The sequence below is a fragment of the Tupaia chinensis genome, unplaced genomic scaffold (assembly GCF_000334495.1).
Source record: "Tupaia chinensis unplaced genomic scaffold, TupChi_1.0 Scaffold000423_1, whole genome shotgun sequence".
NCBI lineage: Eukaryota > Metazoa > Chordata > Mammalia > Scandentia > Tupaiidae > Tupaia > Tupaia belangeri.
In genome coordinates, this window is record NW_006159928.1 from 1709566 (window position 1) to 1735250 (window position 25685).

A 25685-nucleotide genomic window follows, 5' to 3' on the forward strand; every position below is an offset into this window, starting at 1 on the left:
AGTGATCCAGAGAGCCTATGTAAGTACCTAAAAGCATCTCCTTATCAATTAGGTGTCATTCATCTCAAGGTGTCTTCAGGAAGCTGCCTTCAGCCAAGGTCAGATTTTGTCTGTTCACTGTCTCAAATGATGAATTTATAACACTTTCTTTCATGCAACTACTGAGGTCTTACCAAATGTTACTTCCATTACTGAAGATAACTGAGTGAATAAATTACAAAGGAGCAGTTCAAAATTATCAGTTGCACAAAATATTTTAGGCTATAAAATATACGGAGACCCACATGAATTTTTACACAAGTATTATAACTGCAGAAAAGGGTATGAATAAGCTCCAGGAATCAAGAGTCAGAGTTCTGGCTGTGGACTATACACTTTAATGCAACTAAATGAACCTAACTAGGTCTTGTTCATTTAGCACAAATTACTTGATAAATACATGAAAAAACAGTAAATGTCCATTTATATAGGACAGAGACTACCTACTTTAAGCAATATTATCCACCGCCTCTAGAATAGCATCTAAAGCTACTGCTAGTGCAAAATATGGCTGGGGGGGGGGTTTTTTTTTTTTTTTTTTTTTTTCCACCGCCTCTAGAATAGCATCTAAAGCTACTGCTAGTGTAAAATATGGCTGGTACTGAAATTTTTTTTTTTTTGAATGAATACTATTTCTGTCAAGGTTTAGAAAAACTAAATACTGAACAATGGAACAGGCACAGGGGTAGGAGTAAGATCTGTGTTTTCATCTTTTCTCCATGATCTTGGGCATACTGCAGTGCCCCTGGGACTTGATTTTCTCATTTATAAAAGAGAGTGTTAGACTAGAGACTCAAGTTTTCTCATCTACAAAAGAGAGAGTTAGATCAGATTCTCTAAGATCTTTTCCAGCTCTGAATTCTGTGTCTACCCTCAAAATGATCCCCCTCATTTGTCTCCTAATCCAAATACAAAAACTGGTGTTTCCACCCAAGGGTATAGGGCTACTCTTTTTTTTTTTTCTTCCTTAGTCTCCTCTACTAGAAAATACATACAAGGAAGCCCCAAACTGAGTCACAATTTAGATGATCAAGTTCACGTTAATGGTTCAAACCCTGTTTTACTTATTTTTTAAGAGGTTTTTGCTATAGGGCACGTGCACTCACCAGAAAGACAGAGACAGAGAGAGCGAGAAGTCACCCCCCAGGGGAATGGGCCATGCCGCAATCCCTTCTCCTCCATTCTCTTCTCAGAATCTTGGGCATGCACGCACACGCACCTAGCGTGAGTTTAAGCCACCGGGTCCGGGACTTGAACCGTGGTCAACTACAAGGGAATCCAGTGACATAGCCATTACACTAACTGCTGGTCCCAAACCTTGTTTTACTATGTTGACTTTTGTTTCTATCTTGAATTAAAAAACCTGTCTATTATGACTGCCAATGAATAGATAGATGCTCTTCAACCTTTATTTTAAAAAGAATAGCAATACTCGAAACTTACCTATGGTCTACACTTCTGCTCCCTGCTTGCCAACATAGGCTAAAGACTCACTCTGTTTTATCACGGACTAACAAAGCTGACAAAAAAAGTGTAAGACACCTGGAACCAGCAAATGGCGTAATTGTTACATTGCTGAACTCCCACTTAGTCAACAGCTGCTAAGAGTCCCAGACCAGACCCGGTGCCTTGAAATTCACATAAGGCCCATGTGCATGAGTGTCCAAAATCCAAAGAAGAAAATGGAGGAGAAAGGACTGCGGCATGGCCATCCCGTCCCCGGGGAGCTGATTTCTGGCTTTCTGTCTCTGTTTCTCTGGCAAGCGCACACACCCCTTAGCAAAAACCTCTCAAAAAAAGAAAGTATAAAACATCTAGCTAAATTTAAATTTCAGATAATTCACAAATACTTTTTAAGTCCTATATCTATCCCATGCAATATTTGCGACACTTATACTAAACAAATTATTCATTTGCAACCTGGACCTGATTTACTGTTATTATAAATTACCAATTTCCAAAGACATATAATTTTGAAAAGCAGATTAAAAACGAAATATAATCTCTGATTCTGAAGGAAACTGAGTCTTTCCAGTAGGTGAACTTCAGTTACTCTGGTCTCCCAATCTAACACTTAAAAAACATTGGAAATGAATTGTAAAATAGCCCTTTCCATATGCCCTGCCTTCCAGGACCCAGACTAAGAGGACTATTAACCATTATGCCTCTGAAAGGGAGCTTAAAATACATCAAATTTCCAATCTGCAACTCTGAGGTTGCCTAACTCCACCTTCAGCCCATATTTTTTATTCATCTATCTTACCTAACATATCATAAACCAGCTAGGGAGATAAATTTTTTGTATCCTCACTCACCTTCATTTCCTATCCTTCCCCATGTACACATTACACATGAGTGTTACATATCAAGACGTTTAGCAAGTGTTTTCTAAATATGTCATTGTAGAATACTGTAAATACAGAAGTTGTGATGATCTGCACTGAAGTAATACTGATCCTACAACAAACCTGGAATTCACCGTTAAAATAAATTTATCGTAATTGCTTTACTTTTCTATAGTTTCACCATAAATTATACAGTAACCCCAGTTATAAACTCCCTGGATATTTGGATCCTTTCTAGTAAGCATTTACTGAGCATCTAACATATTCTAGACTCTGTCTTAGAAGATTAGTATGCAATATGACCACTAATAACTGACACTCCAAATATATATTATAACATAGACAGCCTAAGAAATATTTTTCCACTCAGAATTAACTACTTTAAATCACCTTAGTAGGGTTGCCATTGGCCAAAAACATTTGCAGTTCTATCTGGAGTTTCTTTTAGAGCCAGGAGCTTTTTTTTTTTTTTTTTTTTAAGAAAATATCCTCAATGAGAGCAAATCTTCTTAAAAAAAAAAAAAGATATACTGTTGAGAGCAATTTTGTAAGTTAGTCTCTTTTGTAATGTGGGTGGCTCACATGAATGTGGGTATAAATTTTATCACAGAATCTACTGTTTATCAGGGGAAAGTCTCTCTAACACAAAAACTCCTTAATCAGAATGTGATCATCCCAAACCCAAATGAGTTGTTCATTCTTGTAAGATGAACTCCACAAAATAGTGTTTTTAAAATTACACTCTCTTTAAGATCAAGATTATATCAAGTCTTCATTGCCTATGTATCACTGTAAATGTGTGGCACAATCTTTCAATAATCTAAGCAAAATTAAATTTATGTCTGGCCTTTTTTGGAGTCAACAAGTTAGTAAGAATAAACCATATCCCTAGTCTCTTGTGCCCTTTTCATCGGTTCTTGGTAAATAGGCAAGCATTTCAAGAATCATGAAAGATCTTTCAATTCTAAGAAAGAAAAACAAAAAAAGAAACCCTAGCTGTAGACATCACCTTAAACATCTGGTAACAGATCAGAGGCACAACTGTAAACTGTACAGCAGAAAGAGCAGGGAACTAGACTTAGAGAGCTGGCCCACAAGTCTTCTGTCCCTCAACATTCAGAAAGATATAGTGTCATTTCTCTGTTCACAGGGAAAGAAACAATCGTTTTATTTGGAGGGCTGTTATATGGATTAAATGATACCAACTGTTACCTGCAGCATACTTGGGACACAAGTACTCTTGTAACTATAAAAGACAATCACTCTCTTTATCCTCATGACCTAAGACATGAAAGCCAGGAAGCCAAATCCATTTTCTTAAAATAAATCAATGGTCTGACTATTACTAATATACTCAAACTCTTCAGGTTGGAAGCACTTATTTATTTAGCAGAATTGAGTTATGAGATATTTGCCATAAACTGAAGCTCATTCTTATAAAGACTCAAATTTTATTTTCAGTATTTCACATAAAAAATATCCTGACAACATACCACAGAATTATCTTGGACAATTATTGAAGCTAAATATAATCAAACCAGCAAGTGATCACTCAGGATTACCATTCAGTTTTTCTTTTTTTTTTGAGAGGTTTTTCGCTATAGGGCACGTGCGCTCGCCAGACAGACAGAGACAGAGAGACAGAAAGCGAGAAATCACCCCCCAGGGGGGATGGTCACGCCGCAATCCCTTCTCCTCTCAGGATCTTGGGCACACATGCACACGTGCCCGGCTTAAGTTTTAAGCCACCGGTCCGGGACGCGAACCGCAGTCGACTATGTGGGAGTTCAGTGACATAGCCATTACAATAACTGCTGGTTCCCACCATTCAGTTTTTTAAGACCAATAATATGCCAGGTCCTGGGTATATACCTGTCACAAACCAGATCTTGAAGAATTCAAGTCTACCTTGGAGACATACCTGCAAACAGATAAATATGAGATACTAAATGGTATCTTAGAAATATATTTCCCTGGCTCAAATAATCATTCCTTCTACTTCTTCACATTCATATATAGCCCATAAAAGAGAAAATTCCACCCTTTTTTTGTGTGTTGAGTCCATAGGAATTTGAGTCCCTAATTTTTGTTTAAATATCTTTCAGAATCAAGAAGTAATAATGAAACTAAAAGCTAGTTTATACACGTTGCCTGTCACAAGTCAGGCAAAGTAATTAAAGAGAAAAGAACCTGCCAACTCTCAGAAAATGACAGAATTTTCAAACTAAGAAAAGGAAATGTTTCCTTTTATGCATTAGTGCTTGGGATTACAATTACATTAGTTCAAAAATAAAAATTAATGGGGTCAGTAGGTAGCGTGGTGGTTAAGGGTGTAGGACTCTCATATGGCTGACCATGCATGGTTCGAGTCCTGGACCTGGAGGCTTGCTTTCTTACTTTCTCTCTCTTCTTCCCCCCTTCGTCTCTCTCTCTCTCTCTCTCTCTGGAAATATTAAAATAATAATAAAATTAAATAATTTTTTTTAAATTAAAAATGCAAAGACAATAAAAATAAACTGACAATGGGATCAACAGATGGTGGCAATGCTTATGTCACTGGATTTCCATGTAGTCAACAGCACTTAGGAGTCCTGGACCCAACAGCTTAAAACGCATGCTTTGTGCATACCCAAGAGTCTGAGAGGAGAATGAAGAAGGGACTGCTGCATGGCCAGAAGATTTCTTGCTTTCTGTCTCTCCGTCAAGCACAAACACCCTTTAACAAAAAACTCTCTTTAAAAAAAAAAACAAAAAAAAAACAAAACCCTGCCATTAACCACCAACAGAAATTCAAACATAATCTATACAATTCACCAAGCTTCAAAGTTACAGGTCAACTGTAAAGGTATTAAAATTGTTAAGATAACAGAATATAGGTTATAAAGGCAACATTTAACCATAATGTTATTTTAATCAATGGCCCAAAATGATTTTGTTGACTTCAAACTCAGGAAGGCTTGGACTCAAAGACTTTCCTATATTGAAGAAAAGTGAAATTTGCCTCAAGTATGCTCGTCAGTTGAAGCACTTTTGGACATGTATTTTTATTTTACCCCTCACGATTATTAAATAATTTTCTAGCTGATTTTCAGGATCAAGGAAACGCTGTCTGAATATAAAGCAATGGCAACACAGACATGGAAATAAACCTGCTTAGGGGACTAGCAGTTAGCGTAATGGCTATGTCGCTGAACTCCCATGTAGCTGAGCGCGGTTTGAGTACCAAACTTGGCTTAAACTCATGCGCGTGGGCAAGCCTGCCCAAGATCCCGAGAGGAGAATGAAGGAGAAAGGATTGTGGCACGGCCATCCCCCCTGGGGGGTGATTTCTCGCTTTCTCTCTGTTTCTGTCTTTCTGGAGAGCACACGCGCCCTATAGCAAAAAGCTCTTAAAAAAAAAAAAAATGAAAGAAAGAAAGAAAAAAAGAAAAAAGAAATAAACCTGCTTAGAAGGCTGGGTGAGTACCTCCCCCAAAGAACTGGCCTTTAAAGTGGGTCTTGATTGAAGAGCATAGTTTTGTAACGTGAGTAATTTCGGTAAGGGGACTATGCAGTGCAAAGGCACAGAATAAAGAACAGGTTGGGCATGTATGTAATACATCAAGTGCTGATATGGCTACAGGTGATTACTGAGACAGCAGGGATAGGGAGCTCAGAGTCTAAATAGAAACATGCTAATTTAGTAAGTACCAAGTGAGAAGCACCTAATTTTCTGGAGAGATCAGGAAGGTTTATGAAGGAATTTCTTAATGAATCCAAAACGACGATTAGTTCAGATATTCCAAATAGAAGGAGTAGCACAGAGCCATTGCTTCTGCACCAAACTGTCCGTGACTATTACAAAGTTTTATAAATTCTTAGTTTTGTCTTTTTTGAAAAACTCTCCTTTTCCATGGTCATGACATGAATTTTCAGTTTTTTCTTGTGATACTTGTGCATGCCTCCAAACAACCTTGCCAGTTTCTTCAATTTGCTCTCTCATCTGCAGTACGCTGGAAAACCAGTTATAAAAAGATTATAGAAACATTTAGAGCAAACATACTATGGAAACACCTAAAGTGAAGCGAGACACAGATTCAAATGCATGGACTTGTAGCTTCTTAGCTTCTCTGCCAATTTCCTGGTTCTCTACTTTGTTTTACATGGTTCAGGAAGATGAATAAGTAATAGCCTTAGGGGAGATAGAGAAATTATCCCACACCTCTCCCTGTTATTTTATTCCTGCTTCCTCTTTCATTCCTTTCCATTCTAGAGGCATTCTGAGAGCAATTAGTCCACTAAACTGCATTCCAGAACAGGAAGACTTGGGATAACCTTTCCACTGACCTTAACATTAGATGAATATCATGGAACACAGTAAATTTTATAAAGTTCATCCTTTACACCCATAACTTTTCTATGAGGTGCTACTTAAAAAAACCTACACCTAGGGAACCAGCAGTTAGCGTAATGGCTATGTTGCTGGACTCCCACATAGTCGACCATGGTTCACGTCCCGGACCCGGTGGCTTAAAACTCACGCCACGAGCGTGTGCGTGCGTGCCCAAGATCCCAAGAGGAGAATGGAGGAGAAGGGATTGCGGCATGGCCATCCCCCCCTGTGGGGTGATTTCTCGATTTCTGTCTCTATGTCTTTGTCTGTCTGGCGAGCGCACGCGCCCTATGGCGGAAAAACCTCTCCAAAAAAAACCAAAAAAAAAAACCCTACACCTGCTCTGAATGTTCAGATACGTATGTATGAGGTTTATCTTTATCTACTACACTTAAATGTAAAAACTATTCAATCAGCTGTATAATTAGTCCTATTCTCTTTTCTCTATTACATCCCTGAACTGTTATCTTAATTTAAAAACCCTGGGGCTTTAGAAAATGGCTTAGTGGTTAAGGTGTTGGACTCCCACTGCGCCAACCACAGACTGAGTCCCAATCTAGGGAAAATCACTTCAGGCATGTATGCATCTATGCCTCAAATCCCAGGAGAATGATGGAGAAGGGATTCCAGTGTGGCCCTCTCCCCTATGGAGTGATTTCTCACTTTCCCTCTCACTGTCTCTTCTCTCCCTCTGTAGATCACACACACCCTATGGAAAAAACCTCTTTAAAAAAAAAAAAAAAAAAAAGTAAAAGCCCTAACATTATAATCTGTGACTTTCATTACGACCCTAAACTCTTTACGAACGTTAGTAGCTCTAGATTAAACTGTAACTGTTCTTTCAATTTGAGAAATTTTTTGCTATAGGGCACATACGCTCACCAGAGACAGAGAGAGAGTGAGCAATCACCCCTGCAATCCTTTCTCCTCCATCCTCCTCTCACGATCTTGAACATGCACGCGCACGCACCTGACTTGAATTTTAAGACATTGGGCCTGGGACTCAAAGCACGGTCAACTATGTGGGAGTCCAGTGACATAACCATTATGGCATCTGCTGGTCCCAAACTGTAATCTTTTTTGGAGCCCCCAAACCACTCAAAATTTCTTCTTTTCAACTGCCCTGGGTATCTATCTTATAAGACTACATGGTTTTGAATATATTAGAGGAGCATGGCTAAAGAATTCCCTAACAGGAAATTCTTTTCCATTTCAGGACAAAGACCCTTACCAGTACAGCCTCTACTGCGGAGGCATTATTTTATTTATTTATTTATTTTTTTGGTGGTGGTGTGGGGAGATTTTTGTTATACAGCATGTGTGTTCAACAGAGAAAGCAAGAAATATCAGCCCCTACCTCTCTAAGGGGGGCCATCCCACAATCCCTTCTCCTTTGCTCTCCTCTCAGGATTTTGGCATGCACACATGCACCTGGCCTGAGTTTCAAGTTGCTGGGTCCAGGACTTGAACTGTGGTCAGCCATGTGGGTATACAGAGCCTTAACCACTATGCCAGCTGCTGGCCTCACATTAATTTTAAATCTAGGGTTGCGAGTAGGTACAAGTCAAGAGGACAGACAGTGGGAGCAAAACTGGCCTTAGGATGCAATTTATAAGCTGGACTTTCTACCTGGGTTCTGTGTAAAAATACAAGCAGGGCTCAGTACAACTTAGAAAATTCTACAAAAGAAATAGTGACAGGACAGAGATCACACCATGAAGAGTTCTAATAGGACACAGCGGCATTACTCTAATAAAGTTTAAAGATTTGACAGCAGATTCTAGAATGCCTTTCTTCTCTATTTGTATAAGAATAGCTGGAATAATATAACCCCATTCATTATATGAAGGTACCAACGAGTAGGAAAGAGACATGAGCACTCACATTGGTTCCTGGAAGCATAAGGCATCTGGATGAATCACAGCACAAAAAAGGAAACTGAGAAGCAACACTGGACACACTGAGTGAGACAGACTTAAAGTCTGCCTGACAGTGTCTCTTCTTGGCACACTGCAGCAATTACTGTCTAACACAGTGATCTAAAATCTCAAGTTTGCCCTCAAAATTGAAGGATTAAGAACAAAAAAGCTTGATACAATGTCATAGGAAAAGCCTGTTAGCACAACTAAAATCTTCCATAAATTTTGATCTACAATATTAAACTTTATTTTTTTGGGTTAATGTTAAAAAACAAAAAAAGCAGTAAGATGGTCATTTGCTAGCATATGTTATACTATTTTTTTATGCCAGGGCACATGTATGCACAAGAGACAGAGGGGAAGAGAGCATCCCCAAACAGGGCCTGGTAAGAATGCAATTCATTTTCCTCCATTTCTCTATCCTACCAGGATCCTAGATATGCATAAGCACACCCAGCTTACTATTTTCAAGTTGCCAGTGCTAAGACTTCAAACCTGGTCAGCGTGTGGGATCCAGTTTCCTCTGTGCAGCACGCTTAACATCTGTACTACAAAGCTGGCCCTAGATTAACTTTTTTAAAATTATTTTATTTAACTTTACTACTTATTTATTTAAATTTGACTACTGAGGGACAGAGTAACAGAGAGGTAAAGTGAGAAAGCAAGCCACCAGGTCTGGGAGTATAACTGCAGTTGGCCATGTGGGAGTCCAGCTCCAGCCCCAGATTAACTTCTAACATAAATCCAAACTTAAAAGTTAGATATTAAAATTTTCCATTTTTCTCCTCTATTAAAAAATAGCTATATTGAGTCACTGAAAAGGTCATGACGTGTTTTTTTGCTACGTAAAAATGAATTATGACTTTTCTGACAACCTGGTATTAAAATTTTTTTAATGTTTTAAAAAATTTAGAAAAAGTGCTTATTATTCATTGGCATTTTTAAATAGTAAAAGTAACTTCCATTTCTATGACCTTCTTCCACATACTTTTAGTTAGTAAAGTCTATCTAATCTTCAGAAGCAGGGATATAGGAATTCTTGTCTCATAATTAAATTCACACAGCATAGTTATAACAAAAGAATTCTCATCTTTAATTGTGTCATTGATCTAACACATCATTCAACTCAAAGTTACAAGAAACAGTATCTTAGATAAATTCTCACCCAAGCATATAAATTTCTAAAACAAGCATTTTATAGAAGTTCAATGACAGTGGATAAGTTCAAGACTGGACACAGATGCTTGTTCAAGAAAGGCTGAGTAGGCTGAGTGATAGAAAGATTAACAGTCTGCTCTCAAAATGCGCATTTCACGGAGGTATCAAACATGTAAACAACAAAATAGGAACTTTTAAAGTGCTATGGTAATTTGAGAAAATGTAGTGGGGATTAGCTATAGAAGTGAGCAGGATGGTCAGATTATATACCTAGTAAAAAAAGACAAAGACTCTATATGGATACCTAAGCAGTCACACATGAGAAAAGCTGCAAGAAAATTTTAATCAAAAGATCATAAGCTACCCAAATCCTCTAAACCCAATAATTGTAAGGAAATAATCATAAATGAAAATAAACATCTACTATTAAAGATGTTCACTGGAGAAATATTAACAGAAGGAAAAAAAACAAAACATCCAATAACTAGGGAATAGTAGTGGGACAGAGTATTTTACTCATTAAAATGTTAATGAAAAAAATTTAATGATAAATGATAGTTTTTAAAAGTACATGATTGTTCTTTCATTATCTCAAACATAATAAGTGCACATATTTTTAAAAGATCAAACATAATTAAAATACTAAATCTAGCTACTTCTCAGATGTAAGGTTAATTTATTTCATTTTTACATTGTTCTGTATTTTACAAATATAAAATGATCATTGTTGTTAGCTTTTTTCCTTTATTCATAGTAGAGCCTGTGCCATGCATGTGAGAGTGAAAGAGAGGGAGGGAGAAGAAAGTAGAGGGAGAAAAGCACCCTCCATAAGGTTTGGTGACCATGCCCCATTTCTCCAGTATCCTGGTCTATCATATCCTGGGCACTCACGCATACGCTTGACATGTTTCAGGCTGACCAGACTGGCGATCTCAACTGTGGTCACTATGTGAGATCTAGCTTCTTTTGAGAACTGTAATACTACTACACTGAAGAGCTTTACCAGAGTATTGTTATTCTTGAATTGGTAAAAAGTTTATGCAAGGATATCCCTTTAAAACCATTTATAACTCTTGGGACCAGCAGATGGCATAATGGCAATGTCACTGAATTCCCATGCAGTCAACCATAGTTCAAAACCTGGACCTGGAGGCTTAAAACTCATGCTGGGCGCTTGTGCATACATGCCGAAAATTTCAAGAGAGGAATAGAAGAGAAAGGGATGCAGCATGGCCAACCCCTCTGGGGAGTGATTTCTCTCTTTCTGTCTCTCTGACTCTACACCTCTCTGGAGAGCACACCCACCCTATAGGAAAAAAAAACTCACTAAAAATAAATAAATAAATAAAGCCATTTATAACTCTTTACATCTTTTTCTGTATAAAGTACTTTATCCACAAAGTCCATAGAATTCACTCATTTAAACAGGTTAATATTTGTAAGTCACACAAAGAATAGTATCTGGCAGGTAAAAAGCAGATACAAAATTGTTCATTTTATTCAATAATTTTAAATTCTCTTTATCTTGTCAAAGCAACTACAGTGTTTTAGAGCTGTTCTATTTTTCAAGGTACTTTGACAAAAGGATATGAGGGTTTTCTGTTGTTGTTCCTGAGTTGTTACTAACATCTATGACTGCTAGCTCTCTCTAAGATTCTACTTTAAACATAAAGCAAGAGGAAATTCCATCAACATCAAGTTCCTCGGGACCAGCAGTTAATGTAATGGCTATGTCACTGAACTCCCAAGCAGTCGACCGCAGTTTGAGTCCCGAACCCAGTAGCTTAAACTCATGCTGGGCGCGTGTGCGTGCGTGCGTGCGTGCCCAAGATCCTGAGAGGAGAATGGAGGAGAAGGGATTGCGGCATGGCCATCCCCCCAGGGGGTGATTTTTCGCTTTTCTCGCTTTCTATCTCTCTGTCTGTCTTGTGAGTGCACGCACCCCATAGCAAAAAAAAAAAAAAAAAGGAAAAGAAAAAAGAAAGAATCAAGTTCCTCAATGAGAAGACAGGAAATCAATGAAGGTTGTGGAATTTTAAAATGTGATTGTTACGCACACTTATAAATGTATCCTCCTTATCAGATTTATTAAAGAGTGTCCCCGTGTCCCCTCAGTCAACCTTTCATGGCATTAAACCCTAACATTAAAGAGTATGTACCATCCCCATGAAGAAATCATACACCACATTCCTAAAGGCTATATGTTATTATTAATATTTCGGGGAAAATGTTTCTGGGGGCTAGCAGGTGACATGGTATTTAAGGGGCTGACTCCCACACAGCCATCCATGGTTCTAATCCCAGACCTGTCAGCTTGAAAATCACACAAGACATGTAGGCATGTATGCCCCAAATCCCATGAGGAGAATGGAGAAGGGATTGTGGCATGGCCAACCCCCTGGGGGGTTATTTCTTACCTTCCCTTTCACTGTCTCTATGTCTCTCTGGTGAGTACATGTGCCCTATGGCGAAAATGGTTTCAAAAATAAAGTTCTCGTATGTTTTTATGAGCTGTTTAGATTGCATGGGGGTAAGGAAAATCCCAGGAAAAGACTCAAGAAACCGAATACGGCAACCGATTATTCAGTGTAAGAAAAAATAAATGAGTTTGAGCTCGCAAAGTAGAAGACTTGAGACAGAAATTAAAGAAAGAGAAACTTTAAGTTGCCTGTATTCTGTCTTAAAGAAACATTTGATTAGGTCTATCTTACCCATTTATGCTTGTATAAGAAAAAATTTGTTCATGTGCTCACTAGAATCAGACAGGGAAAGGGAAAGGGAGAAGGCAGCCCCCAGTGAGAAAGGACCCCCCCATATGGGGGACAATCACGCCACAATCCTTTCTTCTCCATGTTTCCCTCTTTTCAGGATTTTGGGTACACACACACTCCCAGCATGCTTTTCAAGTTGCTGGTCTGGGACTTGCACCGCGTAGTCAGCCATATGAGATCCAGCAGCCTAAATCACCACACCACAAATTGGTCCTAAATGGATTATTTTACCCAAAGTGATACTGAATTGTACATCTAAGATACACAAGACTAGACACGGAATCTGAATGACAGATGACATATCTGGGTTACCCACACATTTCAACTTACTTTACACATGTATTCTCTTCTAGTTTGAACAATAAAATTTGTTCAGACAAATCTACAAGGGCTATTTTTTTCCTCTCTAATTACCAACAATCTTTTCAGTCCTACTACCCAATTTCCCACTCAGGTAACCAGGAACTGTACTACCAAATCCTTTATTCATTTTAGTACCAAACTCTATTATAGAAAATGTAATGCTCCTGTATATATCTACATGCCATCACTCTTCCCTCTACTCCCAGTACAGGCACAAATGTTTTCAAAAGTACTTTATCTAGAATATACAAAGCAACTACAACTTCAATAATTAAAAGGAATTATGCTTTACTAAAACCAAAAGGCCCATCAATAGATGAATGGATATATAAATTGTATATCTATACAGTAAAATCTTTATTAGCAGTAACAAGGAATGAACTATTAACATACATAACACATATGAATCTCAAAATAATTACCTCAAGTGAAAACCAGACCCAGAAAGAACACACACTGTATTGATTCCATGTATATAAAAATTCAAATTAATCTATGACAGAAAGTAGATCAGTGTGTGCCTGAGAAAAAGAGGTGAAGTAGAGGGAAGAAATGGAAGATAAAGCATAAGGAAATCTTTAGGTGAATGGCTATGCTCTTTAACTTTATTGTGGTGGTAATTTCACTGAAATAAACACATGTCAAAACTATAACCATGTGAAATTTACCATGTGTCAATTATTCCTTAACAAGGTTGTAACTATTTTATTAATTATGAAAAAATAGAAAAAACAGGACACAGCTAAGTATAAATTCTAGACCCAAAGCTAGGGACTTCTAACTACAGCTTTCACTGTAGAATAACCTGACTGGGACTTTTCCTTTGGAGAGACATTCATCCAATGATGAAATTTTTAGGTTTTTTCCTTGAGCTGGTTAGAGTATTCAGAGAAGACACTTCTATTCTGACCTGCATTCTGAAATCCTGAACGAGGAAGAAAGACTACAAATTTTAACATAAACACATAAACTTTCACTTAGTTTTTAGTGTGGTTGGTACTACGGTTTTCAACAGTTTTCACAAGTATGTATAGTCTTTTCTAGAAAATAAGTTTCCATTCTTCTGCAAGGGTGTGGGATAAGGGATCACAGATCTACAGAGAGGGGGGGAAAATAACTGAGTATCAAAATCTTAAATTTTCAACTAGCCCTCCAGTTTTAGTCATCACTCCTTCAGCAGCGCTGCCCATTTTCCCAACTCTGAGCATGTGGGGAATTCTGTAATGCAAACTGAGTTACTTTTGGGCTTTTCCATTACTGACTTAGAATTGTTTTTATGGGTCTACTAAGTCAACTTCTTCCAAAATTTTGGTATGGGTTCCTCTTATCCTTTGTGGATTTATGGCCTTTTAGAAGTTTCCTTACTCTCATTTTAGTGTATGCTTGGCAGGAAGTAGAATGAAATGCCAGTTATATACCATTTTTTAACTGTAAATCTTAGATAATTTAGCTTTTCAATAAATTTATATTCATAAATGAAACAGTAAATATCACAGATGGAACATCAAATGATGGTATATAATAAAGCAACTAAAAGACAAAATTGGAAGGCAAACATAAGAAAATTAAAATCTAAATGGCTGGGGGGAAAAAGGGGAAAGGAAGTGGGGAGGGAATCAGCTACAGCTATACAAAACTTTTTAAAAGCCAAACTTCCAAGGAAGAAAATTTTTTGAAAACTCTGAATTTTACACTCTGTACTCTTTAGGAGGTAACAAAGAAACCAAGTAATTTACCCAAGGTCACCAGTCTTTTTAGTGGCAAAGAAAAAAAACCAAATTTAAATCAGGAAAGTTCTTAAGATACCACAGAGTAAAAACCAAAACCAAACAGTTCTAGGTCCAGCCACAAATAGGGGTAGCATAAAGATACATATAACCTCTAAGAATAGTGTGTGCTCCTAGCAAAAAAAAGAATACTGCCCAGGGTCACACAACACCCCTCACTCTGCTTTCTCAGGGTCAGAGGTAGACAGAAAATCAGGTTGCAGGGTTTGATCACATAAGATAGTCGTGGTTAAGCTCAAAGGCAAGTTAATTTAAACTGTATCCTCAATCTACTGTGTGTGTAGAGATGGGCTGATTTGACTCACTGATCTTTGGGGGTTTTTCTGGAGAGGTTTTGGCTATAGGGCGTGTGCTCTCGCCAGACAGAGACAGACAGAGAGAAAGTGAGAAATCACCCCCCAGGGGGGATGGCCAAGTGGCAATCCCTTCTCCTCCATTCTCCTCTTGGGATCCTGGGCAGGCAGTGCCACACACACACACACACACACACACACACACACACACGGCGCGAGTTTTAAGCCAACGTTTTTTTTTTTTTTTTTATTTTTGACACCTGATATTCAGGGGGTCTCATACTGGAGGAGTCCCTTTTTCTTGGCTTGATCTCCCTTCCCCATTTCAATAACTGACTTCTTTTTTCAGCCCTCTAAGTGAACTGAGGCACTTTAACTCAGTACTCCATCATGGTATTAGCTGTCAGAGTGTCCAAAATAATTTATCTGAAGTTCATGACTCACTTTTTAAACTAAATGAAAGGAAAAAAGTACTTACAGCATCACTCCTTTGATTTTGAGCAGAACAGAGAAGAAAAGGACAGAATAATAGCAAAGGAACAGAAAAATCTTACCAATTCTAGATATTTTAAGGCAGCCTGGAGTAGATGTCAATATCACACATGTGTGTCTCAGTAGAAGATCAAGACTCACTACTGAACTCTGCCTTCAGATTTTTTTATTTTCTCACTCTTAAAGACACTTCCATGCTCCTCTTTGATCAAAGATTGTATTATGATCATTATTAAAGCAGAAGCAAGTCCTAGAATTCCTCCTACAATATCTTATCAACAATTCTATCTATAAAATTGAAAAGGTTGGAGAATACTTAACAGCAGTGCACCTAGACAGTTTCAGCTGTGCTAATCTCTGGAGAGCAGCTTTAATTTTTTTTCTGAAATTTAAAAATATATAGATTTACATACTAAATCTATATAAATGATTAGTTAATTTTTAAAAATACCACTCCATGTATTTATCTCACAAGTATTCAATAGACACCATGGAATCAATGCAGACTTTCCTTCTGAACCTGAAGAATGAAGTTGCAAGAATAACCACATAGCTATGCTTTAAATGTTAACAAAGAATATGTACCTATACGTCTTCCTGAGTCCCACAGAGATTCTGCACCAGGTCAGGAGCTAACAGTTGATTCACTCTCAGTTCATGGAAAAGAACCCTCTTGGAAAAATTAGAACCTATAACAAACATATTTCAAAACTTAGCTCTCATGGTATTCTTAAGTAGCAACTAAAAGAACATGATTTATTATATTTAAACCATAATATATACTTCAAATTATGGCATTTTACAATACATCATACACTGCTAAAGGATTATAGATCTAACAAATGGATTTTTAAAATATCAATCAGGGAGCCAGCAAGTAATGTGGTGGTTAAAGCACTGGACTCCCACATGGCTAACCACAGTTCAAGTCCTGGACCTGGTGGCTGGCATTCTTTTTCCCACCCTCTCTGTCTGTCTCTGTCTCTCTCCCACTCCCCCCTCCCCCATTTCTCTCTGGTAAGCACATGAGACTTGTACCAAATTATAATAAAACTAACCATTTCTAGGGACCAGCAGTTAGCATAATAGCTATGTCGCTAGACTCCTATATAGTCGACCGCGGTTTGAGTCCTGGACCCGGTGGCTTAAACTCACGCCGGTAGTGTGTGCGTGCATGCTCAAGATACCAAGAGGAGAATGGAGAAGGGACTGCGGTGTGGCCATCCTCCCTGGGGGATGATTTCTCGCTTTCTGTCTCTCTGTCTCTCTCTGTCTGTTTGGCAAGCGCACACGCCCTATAGCAAAAAAAAAATAATAATAATAAATAAAATAAATAAAACTAACCATTTCTTTTTTTTTTTTTTTTTGGAGAGATTTTCGCTATAGGGCGCGTGCGCTCGCCAGACAGACAGAGACAGACAGAAAGCGAGAAATCACCCCCCCAGGGAGGATGGTCACGCCGCAATCCCTTCTCCTCCATTCTCCTCTAGGGATCTTGGGCACGCACGCGCACGCGCCAGGCATGAGTCTTAAGCCACCGGGTCCGGGACGCAAACCGCAGTCGACTACATGGGAGTCCAGCGACATAGCCATTACGTTAACTGCTGGTTCCCAAACTAACCATTTCTTTAAAAAGAAGTATCAATCCTGATTAAAGGTAAAGGTATCACAAGCCAAAGGAAAGTGAAATCAGTTCTTTTAAAATACAATTTTTTGGGACCAGCAGATGGCATAATGGTTAGACTGCTGGACTCCCACATGCTTGACTGCAGTTCGAGTCGTGGCAGCTTAAAACTCATGCCAGGCGTGTGTGTGTGTGTGTGTGTGTGTGTGTGTGTGTGTGTGTGTGAGCGTGTGCACGTGCACGTCCAAAATCTGAGTGGAGAATGGAGGAAAAGAGACTGCAGCATGGCTATCTTCCCTGGGAGGGGTGATTTCTCACTTTCTGTTTCTCTGGCAACCGCACATGCCCTATAGCGAAAAATCTCTTTCAAAAAAAGAAAAAGAAAACCAAAACAAATCCTCCTCCCACCACCCCCCCCAAAAAAAAGGGAGAAAAGGAGAAGAGATTGCTGTGTGATTCTTCCCCGAGGCGGCTCTCCCTCTGAAAAGCACACAGGCTCTCTGGCAAATTAAAATACAAACAAAAAACAAAAAACAAATTTTAACTACTATTACAAGCTTATTATAATCAGAATAAAAATCCAATATGGACAAATTAATTATCATACTGAAATTCAGAAATGGAAAAGTATTTCCCATACAGAAGCTAAATTCTACTATCTACGTAACAGTCTATGAAATGTGGCCACCCTCCAAAAATAAAAGACTGTTTTGTAAATCCATAAGAGCAAGGTTAAAAATAACAAAAGTAAAAAGGCTAGGTAGTGTGATGTAAGTTAAGGCAGCTAGATCCCACATGACTGACTGCCCAGTTTGAGTTCCAGACCCAGTAGCTTAGAAAACACATTGGTTATATATTTGTATGTGCCCAAAATCTTGAGAGAGGGATTACAGCGTGGTCAAAACTCCTGGAGAGTACTTTCTTACTTTCTGTCTCTAGCTACAGTACAAGCACCTATAGCAAGTAAAAATAAAAGGGCTTGAGAAACTTTCCAAAAACAACTTTGTCAGTCTTACCTGTTTTACCTTAACAATGCAAGCAACACTATTTAAGTCTTAAATCTGTATGTCAGAAAATACTGATTCGACATTTCCTGGATAAAATTCCTTTCCATATATCCTCAACAACCATGTCTTAACTCTTTTGTATTATCTTCAGGTGAAATTACGAAGACAAAAATAACACATAATAAATGGGAAGTATATAACTGAGACTACAAATGTAGAAAATTAATGAGGGATGACTGTAAGGGGTGGACTAATGCTGAATTATGAAAGATGGGCAGATTTAGACAGACCAGAAGACTGAAGGTCTACCACACGAGAGGAAAAATATACATGAATTCACAGCTAAGGGGATGAGATTGCTAGACTGTACTACTGTCACAGAGTGGGCAGTCAGCAGCACTATAGCGTGCAGCACAGTTCTCAATTCTACAAAACAAAATTTGCTTTATGTTCTTTGTGAATAGCACCCTCTGGATGTAGATGTAGAAAGCAGTGACCCTGGTTAGTTAGTTTAGAAAAATTAACAGGTGAGATGTTCCACTAAAAAGGAGTCTGTGAAATAGGCAGGCAAAACAAACACATGTAGGTAGATTTGGTCCGTTTTAACATATTGAAGTACTGGAGAAATCCCAAATGGAAACACGGTATAACCAGCATATACTGGGCTTTGGTTTTGCCTCATTTCTCACATGAAATCCTGATTAGTATTTCTCAGGACTAATGTTTTAAAACACATTTTAGAAAACACTGAGCGGGAACCAGCAGTTAGCGTAATGGCTATGTCACTGGACTCCCATGTAGTCGACCGTGGTTCGTGTCCCGGACCCAGTGGCTTAAAATTCACGCCGGGCGCGTGTGCGTGCGTGCTCAAGATCCCGAGAGGAGAATGGAGGAGAAGGGATTGCGGCGTGACCATCCCCCTTGGGGGGTGATTTCTCGCTTTCTGTCTCTATGTCTCTCTCTGTCTGTCTGGCGAGCACATGTGCCCTACAGTGAAAATCTCTCAAAAAAAAGAAAAAAGAAAAACACTGAGCTATTTTATGAATGGCTTTCGGAGTTGGGTCTTTTTTATCAAGTTGTGTCTTGATACAAAGAAAAATGAGGAACCACTGAGTTTCAGTGAAGAAATTACAGCAGCTAATTTTTTAAGAAACAAAATATTCTTACACAAATATGAAAGACAGATTAAAGCAACAGTCTGAGAATTTTGAGAATACAAGATTATTACTTAGGGAACCAGCAGTTAGAGTAATGGCTATGTCACTGGACTCCCATGAAGTCGACAGTGGTTCGCATCCCGGACCCAGTAGCTTAAAACTCACGCCGGTAGTGTGTGCGTGCGTGCCCAAGATCCCAAGAGGAGAATGGAGGAGAAGGGATTGTGGCGTGACCACCCCCCCTGGGATGGTTGCTTTCTGTCTCTATGTCTCTGTCTGGCAAGCGCGCACGCTCTATGGCAAAAATCTCTCAAAAAAAAAAAAAAAAAAACCAAAAAACACAAGATTATTACTTAAAGTTCTCCTGGAAGAGAACTGAGTCCTGGGGTTAATACAATGAACAAAATAGCCTCACTGCTAATAATAAAATTATTTTAAAACCATCTTCTAGTTAAATAGTCAAAACTTTTTCAAAACCTACCTTTCAGAGACATAAATTTTGCCATTAAATTTATCAGGTCTGTACAACAGTCATACCAGTTTACAGTTAGACAGTGTAATCTCAGATTTCACGGTGCCAACAAGCACTGGTCCATCCAAAACTATTCTACTGATACCCTCCTAGAGGCCCAGGTGAAATTAACATTAATGTAAAAACAGGTAGTCCAGATAATGAAAATCATATTGTTGAAAGTTAAAATAAGTGGACTATCAAATATTCTTCTTCACAAAGAAATAACTAAAAATACCAATACTATTTTATTTAGAATAGTGACACTATCCTAGGAAAATTTTAGCAGGAAATAGTTATAAAGGGATACGGTAAAAAGTCTCCCCTTATTTCATCTGGATCTCTTTGCCAGAAATCTTATATTACGGTAGATTTCCACAATAATTAGTAAACTGTAGCCTATGATTCCTAAATATACTAAAAGTATGGCCAAAAAGCCTAAATTTGTGTGTGTGTGTGGCAGGGACACACACACACATACACACACAGGTTCAGTACAGTTTTGAGATGGACTTGCTTTCAAATTAATTTCATTATAAATGTATAAATGAATGTATTTCAGATGCAGGTGCAGGCAATTTACATTGTTAGAAATGAAACCAAAACAACTATATTTTAACACTAGTCTTAAATTTAAAAATTATTAAAAGCAGTTTAATCCCTGTGTGGTATGCAATTTTAGATACAATAATTTCAAAAGTCAGATTAAATGGACCTTTAAGTAGACTGCTGAACTACACAAACTGCTATTTAACAGTAGGTGAAACAGCAGTAACTTCTGTTTTAATGCACAAAATGGTAAATTATCAATTAGTCTGATGCCATTAATATTCCTAAAGGATCATTTGCACCAACCTGCTGTTTTTCAAGGAGCTGCTGCTTGATAACTGACATTAATATGGATGCCTATCCACAAGTCACGTCCTTTTAGTTAGAAGCAATATTTAAGTCTTCTAACAAAAAAATATGAGCTAAAGAATATACAGTATAATGATTTGTCATGTAACATTTTAATGAAAATGAGCCATGTTCAAGTTATTTGGAAAACAGCAGAGAAAAGACATGAAAATAATAATGTAAAAAATTCACTGAGTTTACAAGTGCTCAATTAGTAACTTAAGTTAGATCTTCGTAAAGACTACGCATATAGATAATGAAGGTATCTCTAATTTAAAAGTTTTAAAAATTATCCCCCAAATCAACAAGTTACTAATTCAGCTATGATCAAAATCAAATCAGTGCTATCCATTTGATTTATAAAGGTATCTCTACTACACAATTTTGATTTGGTTATAAACTTAACATTGGTGTTTCTCAAAATGCAGACTACTGGGCCCTAGCCTAATCTGCTGAATCAGAATTGTAGAGGCAATGCCAAGGAATCTGCACTTTCAATAACTCCCCCAAGTGATTCTCATACACACTAACACTGAAGAACCACTAGCTTCCTTGTGAGATTTGTAACAAGGTTTTAGATTTCAGAAACCAAAAACTCATTTAGAATCTTTTTAAACTGAAGTTCATTACAGATCAAATTAATATATCAAGATAATTTAGTAAGAAACATGTTGTGACAGAAAAACAAATGCACAAAGTAATTACTACAGAAATTAAAAGTAAACTTTTAGTATTGCATGTTATTTGTTAACTCAAGATTTAAGTCATCCTTAGTCATTTCTAACACCAATAAATCTTTGAAAAAATTAACTTATATAGAAAAAAGAATCCATGATGTTAAAGAATATAGTATTTCAAATATCTTCATATTTATTTACTTGGCTGTTAAGTCAGGATATAAACTGTTTACATTCTATCAAATATAATCAATTAATTTTAAAAGGTAAACCTAAACAAATCTAATTATATTTCACTATTAAATTTACTGAATAGAAGCCAATTTTTCATATACTTAAACAAAATATGTATAATAGGAAGAAAAATGAACTAGAAGTCAGCTCAAGTCTATTTCTGGTTCATCTTGACCTTAGGACCTATACAAATCATTTAACCTATTAGGGAAGAAAAAAAAATATGCTACTACTGTCCACCTTACTCATCTGACAGGATAATTTTATTGTGAGAAAAATGAAATAGTATACAAATAAATTGTGAAAAACTATAAAGCACTTCCTAAACCAAAGGTATTTTTATTAAGACAAAATTTGAGACACACTATCTTTAGGTACTGGCTAAATGAGACAATTATCAGAAAAATTAAAATGCACATGTCATATAAACAATAAACAACAACAATAACAACAAAAAAGGACCTTCTGAATTAGATATTGGGCACTATGGAGTATATTTTGTATATTACAAATGTAAAAACAAAATTCGGTTACCTGTCCTTCGTCCTTATTTATAACAGATCCATTGCTTATGTAAAGATATAAACGAATTTGGGTGGCTCATGAGTTAATAATTACCAAAACTGGTTAGTAGGCTTATTCTCTCTATTTTCATATGTTTGACAATGTCAACAATAAATAACTTTTTTAACAAGACAACAATGTATGTGGTGTGTATGGACATTCTAAAAGCTAAACAATAAATCTTTAAAGTTATTTATATTTTATTTATTTAAAAGTTATTTATCTTTTTGAAAAGTATTTCCATAACCTGTATATAATTTTCTTTAAAAGGTTACTTCAGGTTCTACACATTCCCAAATAAGCTATTAGTACCAATTTTTCTCGGAACCAGCAGATGGCGTAATGGTTAGGTCACTGGACTCCCACAGAGTCAACCGCAGATAGAGTCCTGGACCCAATGGCTTAAACTCATGCCAGGTGCATGTGTGTGTGTGTGCCCAAAATGCCAGGAGGAAAATGGAGAAGGCACTGCTGCATGGCAGTTAAAATTCTAAAAGTAAAAAGCAAAATCACTACTTTTAACTGTGTGGTGTGTAAAATGTAAGGGAAAAAAGAGCAAATTTTTTTGGTCAGTACTGCAAAAAATCACCGAGAGTTACAAGTGGTCATTCCTTTTTAAACTCATTTCACATGGTAAGAGGTAAGTTTCATTCAAGGTTAAGTTAATATGTCTGTCAGACAAAAGAAATAAGTAAATCTAACCTCCAAATCAAGGAGTCTATCAAAGTATTCATAACTGTAAAATTACTCTGTATGCATCAACCTGAGAGCTCAAATAATGTCCTTCAACCTAGGCCATGTTTCATACCTTGAAATGGATCTTGCAGCATTGAGGGCATAAACCACCTTTTATCTGGGAGAGATTTTCTGTTTAATTTTAGCTTATTAAAGACTTCTATAGATCAACAGTTAATGCTTTACAGTATAGCCTATGAAGAAATTTCAAGGGTTGAGTTAAAATTAAATTCAGATAGAATGCAGTAATATCTTGTGGTATGTATTTAAAATTATGTTTGGTAATATTCGTGTTAATTTATTCATTACTTAAGCACTAAATCCTTTTTCTCATGTTACATATGCAGTCCAATAGTCAAAAAATATTCTATAACTAAACAGTATACCTTAAATTTTTCATTGGAGAGGGACAGAGAGGAGAGAAAAGGGATCAAGTGTGCAAGGAAGAAAATCTCACCAATTCAGCTGTCATTACAGCATTCTTGTCTAAGAATTAAAAATTCCATTTATTTCTACATGAGATACGCTTGAGAAGAGCCCTATTATAAAACTCACTCTTTTCAACATGAACTTTATTAAAGTTTTCATGTAAGTACTCCCAGGGAAATACTCATTTGTGTTATTTAAATACCAGTAACTATAAAACTCTCAATAAACCATAAAAGTTGCCAAACAAAACAAGCAAAAAGGAATTCCTATACCTTAATGAAGGAAGGTTAATAATTTTACCGATTTTGAGCGTTTAAATTAGAATCCGTAATAGGCCAGCAGCTAAAAGAATTGTAAAACCATCCTCACGCTGGTAGGTACCTTATTTGGTGGCAATGACTAGTTTTAAACATCTATTTACAATGCAGCTATTTCTACTTTCCTTACTTCTTTTCCTAAGCAGATCCAAACTAGCAAATATCCTTATCATTTTTTCATTAACTCAACTCAAAACTTTTCTCATCTCATCTGAGAATGTTACATTAAATCCTGAACTTCATTTAAAAACCGCAATTTTTCATACAAGTGCAGAAATTCCTCCCCAAAAGAGTGAGAAATTACGGATTATAGAAAATTGAAAACAATTCCCTCTTACACATCTCAATGGGAATGCCAGGAAGGACAACTAAGATAAAAATCAAGAAAGCGTCCTCTAAATTTTCACCATTTTAATAAAGAAAAATCGCAATCAAAGGTGGCGCTCTGTCCTCAACTCACCCGAATGTGACTCACTTTTGCAGACTATATGGTAGGAAATAACAGTTACTTCTCAAAGATCTTTGCAGCTACACCCAAGCCAAAATCGGGACAGAGATCCACCCTTAATTACAGCAATTTAACCATCTTATCCAAAGCAAGGTAGAAACTAAAACGACTCTCTGAAATCAGGATTGCCTAAACCCATTTCATATACTAGCGTTAAAGGCTCCAGATTAAAAAAAAATAATAAAATGCTTCTATTTACTTCAAACTTCATGTCATGGGGGTGGGGGGATAGAGGGGAAGAAAAAGAGGGGGAGGAGCACCCAAGCACAAAAATCAGATTCTCCTCCAATCCCTCTTAATTCTCCCAATCCTCCACTGCCACACACAAGGACAGGGAGGGCTGGCAGCAGGGTAAGTGGTGAAGGCCCTCCATTCACTCACGTGGGTCACCATCCAAAGGGTTACACACCCTCTGCCCGAAGAGAGCCTCATACAAACCAGGCCCTTACAAGCACTTCTATAAAATACACCCACGCTGAACCAGAGCCTTATTTTAAAATAAGACTGACCTCAGGTGGGGGGAGGTTAAATACAACAAAGGCTTCCATGTTGAAGGGCAGACAGTTCAGATATATGCATATAACTACACACATATGGAAAAAAATCCATATAACTCAGTTTATCATAAACCACCATCGATACCAATAGAAGCATTCATTTTATTAATAAACCCAGAAAAGTAGCGTGCACATCATCCAAAGGGTGCTGTCCGGGCGCTCTAACCCAGGGAAAACTATAAAAATAAGCCTGCCGAGATGGGTCGAGCCTTGGTGTATCTGAAGACCCCTTTAGCCCACCCTGAGCACCGGCTTCCCTTGTCCTCGGGGTCATGCACTGGTACACCGCACAGGTTACTAACACTCGCAGCGCTGCGAGTCCGGGAGAAAACTGGTGAATGAAATGCGCACAGAAACCAACCTGGCTGGTGACCGCCGCGCAGAAACAGGGGTCGTTAATTAGCTTAGCCGCAGGACGCGAGGTGGGAGGACAACCCCCCAGCACCCAACTGGAATGCCGTCCTCCTCCTTAATGACCCTTTCCTAAAAAAAGAGGGGCGCTAGTGACAGGTATTCTTTTCTTTTTTAAAACTATGTCCGAAAGCACGAATTCTAATCCATCAGGACCATCCTGTGAGGCGGTGGGGGGGTGGGAGTGGGGGTGGATAGAAGACGTGAGCAGAAAGGCAAGGCAGCGCTCCAACTCCTGGAGAATCACTGTCCGGTCTGACACGCATCCACCAACCACCTCGGCCGGGGGCCTGGGGGGGCGCTCCCCGCCTGCAGCGCGTGTGGGGAGCCCAAGCCGGGGATTAGAGGGCTGACCCTCCCAGGGCGCAGGGAGAGCAGCGCTGGGCACTGCTGCCCTCAAGGTCACCACGCGCCGGGGCAGGGGCGGCCGGCGGCGGGAGGGGCTGTGGCGCGGAGCTGCGGGAGTAGACCAGAAGCACCGCCGAGACGCGTCCCTCGGGCCCGAGGAGGGCACTACC

At 38.1% G+C, this 25685-nt stretch overlaps 1 protein-coding gene across 5 annotated transcripts in view; it reads right to left on the bottom strand.

The window, feature by feature from the left end:
* ATP2B1 (ATPase plasma membrane Ca2+ transporting 1) overlaps window positions 1-25226 on the bottom strand; it is a 129068-nt gene extending 103842 nt beyond the window's left edge. Inside the window, exons 1-2 of one of the 5 annotated variants that reach the window (XM_006154814.3) lie at window positions 25118-25224; window positions 16125-16228 (exon numbers count right to left, since the gene is read on the bottom strand). The gene's annotated coding sequence lies outside the window, so the exon portion shown is untranslated. Of the gene's footprint in view, window positions 1-16124; window positions 16237-25117 lie in introns of those variants that run through there. The other 4 variants (XM_006154816.3, XM_014590248.2, XM_006154815.3 and 1 more) reach the window with 4 other exon arrangements.
* Window positions 25227-25685: the final 459 nt, after the last annotated feature.